Source organism: Salvelinus namaycush, chromosome 1 (assembly GCF_016432855.1).
Source record: "Salvelinus namaycush isolate Seneca chromosome 1, SaNama_1.0, whole genome shotgun sequence".
Lineage (NCBI taxonomy): Eukaryota > Metazoa > Chordata > Actinopteri > Salmoniformes > Salmonidae > Salvelinus > Salvelinus namaycush.
The window spans coordinates 30282797-30291539 of record NC_052307.1 but is presented as its reverse complement, the minus strand read 5'-3'; the positions used below and the strand labels follow the sequence as shown (position 1 = coordinate 30291539).

Sequence of the window (8743 nt, the reverse complement as noted above, 5' to 3'; positions counted from 1 at the left end):
CAATATATTATTCCACGGTTCTCATTGTCGGAATGGACACATTGTTTGCAGAGCACACAACCTATGCTACACTTGTGAGAAACAAGTTTTGGTTTATTTCATTCCATTTGAGTTTTGTCAGTTTAGTCATTGTCTTTTGTTTGGAGAGCCCCTGTCATTGTTGAGTAAGGACGTGCACCTGATTACGCATAGAAGTAGTCTTATAGGCCACCTGGCCTGCTCGCAAATGTAGGCATAATAATGTGCCCATTTGGGGATCTGCTAGTATTTCTGATTGGCTTAACTCACCAACACTAATGAGCTGTGGAGCTTCTCAAAGTAATGTTTTCTTCACCACAAACAGCAAGCAAACAGAGTATGTTTTGACATCCATTGAGTGACTAATTCCTCTATGTACACTGCTCAAAAAAATAAAGGGAACACTTAAACAACACAATGTAACTCCAAGTCAATCACACTTCTGTGAAATCAAACTGTCCACTTAGGAAGCAACACTGATTGACAATAAATTTCACATGCTGTTGTGCAAATGGAATAGACAACAGGTGGAAATTATAGGCAATTAGCAAAACACCCCCAATAAAGGAGTGGTTCTGCAGGTGGTGACCACAGACCACTTCTCAGTTCCTATGCTTCCTGGCTGATGTTTTGGTCACTTTTGAATGCTGGCGGTGCTTTCACTCTAGTGGTAGCATGAGATGGAGTCTACAACCCACACAAGAGGCTCAGGTAGTGCAGCTCATCCAGGATGGCACATCAATGCGAGCTGTGGCAAGACGGTTTGCTGTGTCTGTCAGCGTAGTGTCCAGAGCATGAAGGCGCTACCAGGAGACAGGCCAGTACATCAGGAGATGTGGAGGAGGCCGTAGGAGGGCAACAACCCAGCAGCAGGACCGCTACCTCCGCCTTTGTGCAAGGAGGTGCACTGCCAGAGCCCTGCAAAATGACCTCCAGCAGGCCACAAATGTGCATGTGTCTGCTCAAACGGTCAGACTCCATGAGGGTGGTATGAGGGCCCGACGTCCACAGGTGGGGGTTGTGCTTACAGCCCAACACCGTGCAGGACGTTTGGCATTTGCCAGAGAACACCAAGATTGGCAAATTCGCCACTGGCGCCCTGTGCTCTTCACAGATGAAAGCAGGTTCACACTGAGCACATGTGACAGTCTGGAGACGCTGTGGAGAACGTTCTGCTGCCTGCAACATCCTCCAGCATGACCGGTTTGGCGGTGGGTCAGTCATGGTGGGGGGTGGCATTTCTTTGGGGGGCCGCACAGCCCTCCATGGGCTCGCCAGAGGTAGCCTGACTGCCATTAGGTACCGAGATGAGATCCTCAGACCCCTTGTGAGACTATGCTGGTGCGGTTGACCCTGGGTTCCTCCTAATGCAAGACAATGCTAGACCTCATGTGGCTGGAGTGTGTCAGCAGTTCCTGCAAGAGGAAGGCATTGATGCTATGGACTGGCCCGCCCGTTCCCCAGACCTGAATCCAATTGAGCACATCTGGGACATCATGTCTCGCTCCATCCACCAACGCCACGTTGCACCACAGACTGTCCAGGAGTTGGCGGATGCTTTAGTCCAGGTCTGGGAGGAGATCCCTCAGGAGACCATCTGCCACCTCATCAGGAGCATGCCCAGGCGTTGTAGGGAGGTCATACAGGCACGTGGAGGCCACACACACTACTGAGCCTCATTTTGACTTGTTTTAAGGACATTACATCAAAGTTGGATCAGCCTGTAGTGTGGTTTTCCACTTTAATTTTGTGTGACTCCAAATCCAGACCTCCATGGGTTGATAAATTTGATTTCCATTGATCATTTTTGTGTGATTTTGTTGTCAGCACATTCAACTATGTAAAGAAAAAAGTATTTAATAAGAATTATTTCATTCATTCAGATCTAGGATGTGTTATTTTAGTGTTCCCTTTATTTTTTTGAGCAGTGTATTTGAAAACTCTTTACAGCACTCTCCTTTTCGATAACAACTCAACGTGAAAGGGAAAAATGTCATGCTCTGATCCAGTTGAAACATCTTAAAATAGGCCTACCTGATTACTTCTTATCCCTTGTGCAAATAGCCTACAGCTGTGTCTGTCCCGAGCTCACTGGCGCAGGAAACTGAGGGCCCAGAATATTTTATACAATGTAAGGAGCTTCAGGCTGGACCCAAGTTAATAGTTATTTATTATTTATTTATACTTTTTTTATAGGATATTTATTTTTATCAGGATATTTTCTACCTGCAGGCTGAAATGTTTTTATTTGTTGGCTTTATAGGCTATTTTTACATAGTTGGCAATGGCAATAGAAGTTACTTTTTAGGTTTGTATCCTTTTCATTTAGATTTGGATAGAATTTTAATTTACCACATGACAATGATTTTGAGAGAAAGACAAATGAAATTAAACTGTTCTACGAAAATGTGCATATGAAAACCATAACTGCCATGCAGATCGGTAGAAATTGTAAGATAATTTGGCAGAAAATTTTCTGTCTTTGTGTAGCCTATTAACACCAACTTTAGGAGATTAATGGCAGAATCTGCGAAAGCCGGTAGGAGCCTGAGGAAGATGGTCAGGACAGGTTATCTTGATCTCTGGCTTCCTCGAGTCATTTGTCTTATTTAATAAAAAAGTGAGTTTAAGGCAAGCTCGACGCATATATAGTTGATTTGATTAAAACAGATAGGGTGTGTCTATACAGTGCCTTTGGAAAGTATTCAGACCCCTTGACTTTTTCCACATTGTTACGTTACAGCCTTATTTTAAAATGGATTAAATAAAAAAATATCCTCAGCAATCTACACACAATACCCCATAATGACAAAGCAAAAACAGGTTTTTAGACATTTTTGTTCATTTAAAAATAAACACCTTATTTATATAACTATTCAGACCCTTTGGTCTGAGACTCGAAATTGAGCTCAGGTGCATCCTGTTTCCGTTGATCAATGTGATTGGAGTCCACCTGTGGTAAATTAAATTGATTGGACATGATTTGGAAAGCCACACACCTGTCTTTATAAGGTCCCACAGTTGTCAGTGCATGTCAGCGCAAAAACCAAGCCATGGGGTTGAAGGAATTGTCCGTAGAGCTCCGAGACAGGATTGTGTCGAGGCACAGATCTGGTGAAGGGTACCAAAACATATCTGCAGCATTGAAGGTCCCCAAGAACAGTGGCCTCCATCATTCTTAAATGGAAGAAGTTTCGAACCACCAAGACTCTTCCTAGAGCTGGCCGCCCGGCCAAACTGAGCAATCGGGGGAGAAGGGCCTTGGTCAGGGAGGTTACCAAGAACCCGATGGTCACTCTGACAGAGCTCCAGAGTTCCTCTGTGGAGATGGGATAACCTTCCAGAAGGACACCCATCTCTGCAGCACTCCACCAATCAGGCCTTTATGGTAGAGTTGCCAGACGGAAGCCACTCCTCAGTAAAAGGCACATGACAGCCCGCTTGGAGTTTGCCAAAGGGCACCTAAAGACTCTCAGACCATGAGAAACAAGATTCTTTGGTCTGATGAAACCAAGATTGAACTCTTTGGCCTGAATGCCAAGCGTCACGTCTGGAGGAAACCTGGCACCATCGCTACGGTGAAGCATGGTGGTGGCAGCATCATGCTGTGGGGATGTTTTTCAGTGGCAGGGACTGGGAGACTAGTCAGAATTGAGGCAAAAATGAATGCAGCAAAGTACAGAGAGATCCTTGATGAAAACCTGCTCAGGACCTCAGACTGGGGTGAAGGTTCACCTTCCAACAGGACAAGGACCCTGAACACACAGCCAAGACAACACAGGAGTGGCTTCAGGACAAGTCTCTGAATGTCCTTGTGTGTCCCAATCTGAGCCCGGACTTGAACCCGATCGAACATCTCTGGAGAGACCTGAAAATAGCTGTGCAGCGACAATCCCCATCCAACCTGACAGAGCTTGAGGATCTGCAGGGAAGAATGGGATAAACTCCCCAAATACAGGTGTGCCAAGCTTGTAGCGTCATACCCAAGAAGACTTGAGGTTGTAATCACTGCCAAAGGTGCTTCAACAAAGTACTGAGTAAAGGGTCTGAATACTTAAGTAAATGTGATTTTATTTTTTATAAATTAGCAAGTCTAAAAACCTGTTTTTGCTTTGTCATTGTGGGGTAATGTGTGTAGATTGACGAGGGGGGATTTAAAAAAAAAATACATTTTAGAGTAAGGCTGTAACCTAACAAATGTTGAAAAATTAAAGGGTCTGAATATTTTCCAAAGGCACTGTACACCATTTCCACACACAAAGACAGATCCAACTCGTGAGCTCCAATAGCAGCAGATTTGAATTTAGAATGGAAAATGTGTTTAAGTAAAAAATATTAGTGCGTCGAATCGTATCTCATCGAACCGAAACGCAGATTATTTCCTCTAAAAGACTGCATCTGAAGTGGCCGTACAGCATTTACTGCTATGCAGTTTCGGCAGACTTCAGGGCTTTCAAACTTTTGTGTTTTGCGGAGCAGAGCTATTGTGAAGGAAGTGAGTTTGTTTATACGTGGGGGTGTTTTGATGTACAGTGGCTAGATAGATATCCTGCTATCTACACTTTACAAAAATAGAAACGCAACATGTGAAGTGTTGGCCCCATGTTTCATAAGCTGACAAAATATCCCAGAATTTGTCCATACACACAAAAAGCTTTCTCATAAATTTGTGAACATTTGTTAGGATTTATGTTTATGCACTATAGCCTGCTACCATATTGTATGAAGATGAATATTGTTTTGTTACACACACACACAAACAATACAGATGTGTGTGTGTAAAGACTGACCAACATAGAGTGACAGGCCATAAAAGCTGTGGTCAATCTGGAGAGGGGAAGGGTGCATATCTCTAGGCCAACCAGGGTGGGTAGGGCACTGGACAATACCAAATAAGGAACTGTGAGTGTAGAATCGGGGGGAGACACAAGACGGATCTAATCTACGCTACGACCAGATGCGGACATCTGAGAGAAGGGGACCAGTCTGAGTACCGGAGATGGGCTGAGCAAAGTTTAAACCACGCTCAGCCCCTACTGTGATAGGCCAACAGACGCGTTGGAACTACGTCATCACGGTATAAGAACAGCTGTTTACGTACTTCCTGCCAGTTCCCTGTTTTACCCTGCGCGGTGATACGGCGAACCTGTATATACGAAAATTGCATTTGCCATTTATTGTTTGCGTTAAACATAATTAAAGAAAGTTAGCAGACCTTGCTTTTTATTTATCCGGATTTGATTAACGCAGCGCTTTCACATTTGCTAAAATAATCCAGGTGTGGCATATCAAAAAGCTGATTAAAGACAAGGCCATTCTAAAATGTGCAGTTGTCTCAAGTTGAGGGAGCGTGCAATTGCCATGCTGATAGCAGGAATGTTCACCGGAGCTGTTGCCTGAGAATTTAACTACAATGAGCCGCTTCTAACGTCATTTTAGAGAATTTGGCAGTACGTCCAACCCGCCTCACAACCGAAGACGTGTATGGCGTTATGTGGGCGAGCGTTTTGCTGATGTCACCGTTGTGAAAAGAGTGCCCCATGGTGTCGGTGGAGTTATGGTACGGGCAGGCATAAACTATGGACAACCATCACAATTGCATTTTTATCAATGGCAATTTGAATGCACAGAAATACCGTGACGAGATCCTGAGACACATTGTGCGGCCCATTTTTTTAAGGTATCTGTATTCCCAGTCATGTGAAATCCATTAATTAGGGCCTAATGAATTTATTTCAATTGACTGATTTCCTTATATGAATTGTAACTCAGTAAAATCTTTGAAATTGTTGTGTTTATATTTTTGTTCAGTATAGCTAGCAAAAAAAACATCTGGCACAGGCTGGCTCTTATACATTAATGCTAGTTAGCTGCTAAACAAGCCTTGGATTTTTGACTACTTGGTTCTCTTTTCTGCTCTAACTTGTCATTCTTTGAATCGGCGGTGAGACACATGCAAAGAAAGACAAAATTACACAATTGAGTCGCAATAATATTTCCAACACTTGGAAATATATCATGACTTGACGTCAAGTCTGCAGGAAATGTTTTTACTTCTGCAGTAATTAGAACGGTAGAGACCGTGGCCGATTGATTTGTACCGCACCTAATGGCAGAGCCATACTCCTGTGGTTTCATCATGCATAATTTATTTTCCATCATTTCAATAGAATAACTTATTACACTTCAAACCGGTGATTAGCAGATTTATTCATAAAAACTAAAGTTAAGGTCAATACAAAATGCAGTACAAATGTTTTTTGTACAAACGCTTATTACAAAAACATGTCCATCTGATGCAGTGTTATGTATTTTACTAAGTGCTCTTAACATCAGTTAATATTTTACATTACTGTGATATCAACACCTTGTTCCTTCTCTCTCACTACAGCTTCTGATAACTGTACATTATGCTTAAACAATGTTAGTTACTTTTCCCTTCCATCCTGACTGCTCATTCTTCAGAGATGGGAATGTCCTCCAACGTCATGGCGATGTCTCTCAGTTTGGGGTCATCATCTCGCCAGTTCACTTTACTGGCAATGATGATCCCCTGGAGAAAATATCGCAACATGATTTTGACAAACAAAAACAGGTAATATGCTATCATTCTCTTCGCACTAAGACTGTGCCCCAATGATATCCGCTTCCTCCCGAAGTGTGCAGTAGTTCACTTCCCTTTACTGGTTTGAAAGGAAACGACTGGTATAAGAAATATGGTGGAAATTCCCACTAGCCCATGACTCCACCAATCCAATGCTTTTAGACTTGTGAGCAGAAGTGAACAAGTGCACACTTCAGAAAAAGAGATTATTGGGATACATCTTAAGAATAAAAAAAACATTCTTAAAGATATAAAAAGGCCCATTTACCCGCAGGACATTCTGTGTGATGGTGGCCATCTTCTGGTATTTCTCTAGGTGAGACTGGCCTTTCTGCACTTCTCCGCCTCGGAGAGGCTCCCTCTTCAACCTTCTCATGAGTGAGACGCTTTAAATCTGCAGAGGAGAAAAATAAAATGCAAACGATTTAAATATGTTTGAAGGAGTTTCCTTTTTATTATTCAGTTCTCTGCGCCACCTGAACTACAAGGCAAATTATGAAAACATGAACTAAGAAGGTGATTGTTCATATCTTCAATAACATTTTGTGAATTCCTATATATCCTCCATGGTAAAGCATCCATAGTGTGGATGATGAAATACCTAGCCTATGCTTTTGTAGGTCTGTGATTTGGTCCTGAAGCTCATATGATTCCTGTTGACAAAGCAAACAAGAGCTCAGAAATAACATTCCCATAAATCCACAACAGTTGGTAACAATACAGCAGCAGAACCAAGCCAATGACTGCATCATTTTTATGATGAAAGCAATAAACATTCTGTTATAATTTATAAAGCTGTTAGTTACAGTCACAATCAGATTGGTGAAAAATTCCATTGTCCAACCATATTGATAACAGATGCACCCACCTGCTGAAGTGTTTTTATCTTTGAACAAAAGTCTAGGCTACGATTGGTCAGTTCCCTCATTGCTCTGGAAAAAAAATACAGGCCCCACTCTATTTAAGTTGTGCTTAAAACATGCATTTACATGTTTTTACATTGGCAGGTGCAGTGTAATTACAACATCAGTAGGTAAACAACTGATAACCATTTCTGGTTTGTGTGACTGACATTTTTACAAACAATGCAAACACATTGAAATCTATCACAAAGTAGATCAATGGGTAGTGCTAATAATATTTGTTTTCCTTCTCAAAGCCAGTTTAGGAGGAGCTGTCCAATAAGACAGGGGTTGTGTCAAATGGCACCCTATATAGTCCAGTGTTGTGGTCAACAGTAGTGGACTATATAGGGCAGGCGTATTCAACTCTTATTACCCTATGAGGTCCGGAGCCTGCTGGTTTTCTGTTCAACCTGATAATTAATTGCACACCTGGTGTCCCAGGTCTAAATCAGTCCCTGATTAGAGTGTAACAATTTTTAAAAAGCAGTGGAACTGGCTTCGAGGTCCAGAGTTGAGTTTGAAGGATATATAGAGATTAAGATGCCATTTGGGACACACAGGTTGTTAGAATCAGCTCCTGAAGGACTTACTCAGCCTTTGGATCACAGTTTCTCAGCCACACATGCATCCTGCCACACATGCATCCTGACAAATACAACAATTTATAAACTGTCCAATTGAAAATGCTCCAGGCTTCTACATAAAAGGGTTTGCAAGCAACAAATGCCTGTCATAACTATTGTACTAGTAATTCAAGGAAATGTTATAGTTACCTGTGTACGGCCAATGTCTTATTAAATGTGATTTTTGCTTCCTCCAAAGTACTAGCATAATCCGGTTTGTGGATTATCAAGAGACAAATAAATCCACTTTTTCCAAATCTCAGTTGAGAAAATATAAAATGTTGGTTATGAATAGGCCAACATGACATTGCCAACTAAAGACACTCAAGTCTCTCAGCATCAGGTGCACTGCAAGAATATCTTTTGCATTTTCCTGTTACAGAAAATTTGGCGTTGAATTATATTAACCCTATTTTACAGTCACATAGCATACCCAATTCAGTAATAAAGTTAATGTAATTTACCTGCTTGGAGCTTCACGTTCATCTCAAACATTGATTTGACATGTTCTTTTATCCGGATAGGAGAAATACTCATAGAGGTAAAATGTATCAGCTCTATCCATGTTAGGCTGTATGATAGGCTCTTGGCGC

General features: G+C 42.0%; 2 long non-coding RNA genes across 2 annotated transcripts; one reads left to right on the top strand and one right to left on the bottom strand.

The window, feature by feature from the left end:
• Nucleotides 1-5052: 5052 nt before the first annotated feature.
• Nucleotides 5053-7071, top strand: LOC120030759. Its single transcript, XR_005473686.1, has 3 exons — nt 5053-5698; nt 6410-6613; nt 6939-7071. It is a non-coding gene; the product is annotated as an uncharacterized LOC120030759 (long non-coding RNA).
• LOC120030809 lies at nt 6208-8735 on the bottom strand. The gene is made up of 5 exons (XR_005473693.1): nt 8615-8735; nt 7491-7554; nt 7224-7275; nt 6891-7016; nt 6208-6571 (listed from the first exon to the last, which is right to left on the bottom strand). It is a non-coding gene; the product is annotated as an uncharacterized LOC120030809 (long non-coding RNA).
• Nucleotides 8736-8743: the final 8 nt, after the last annotated feature.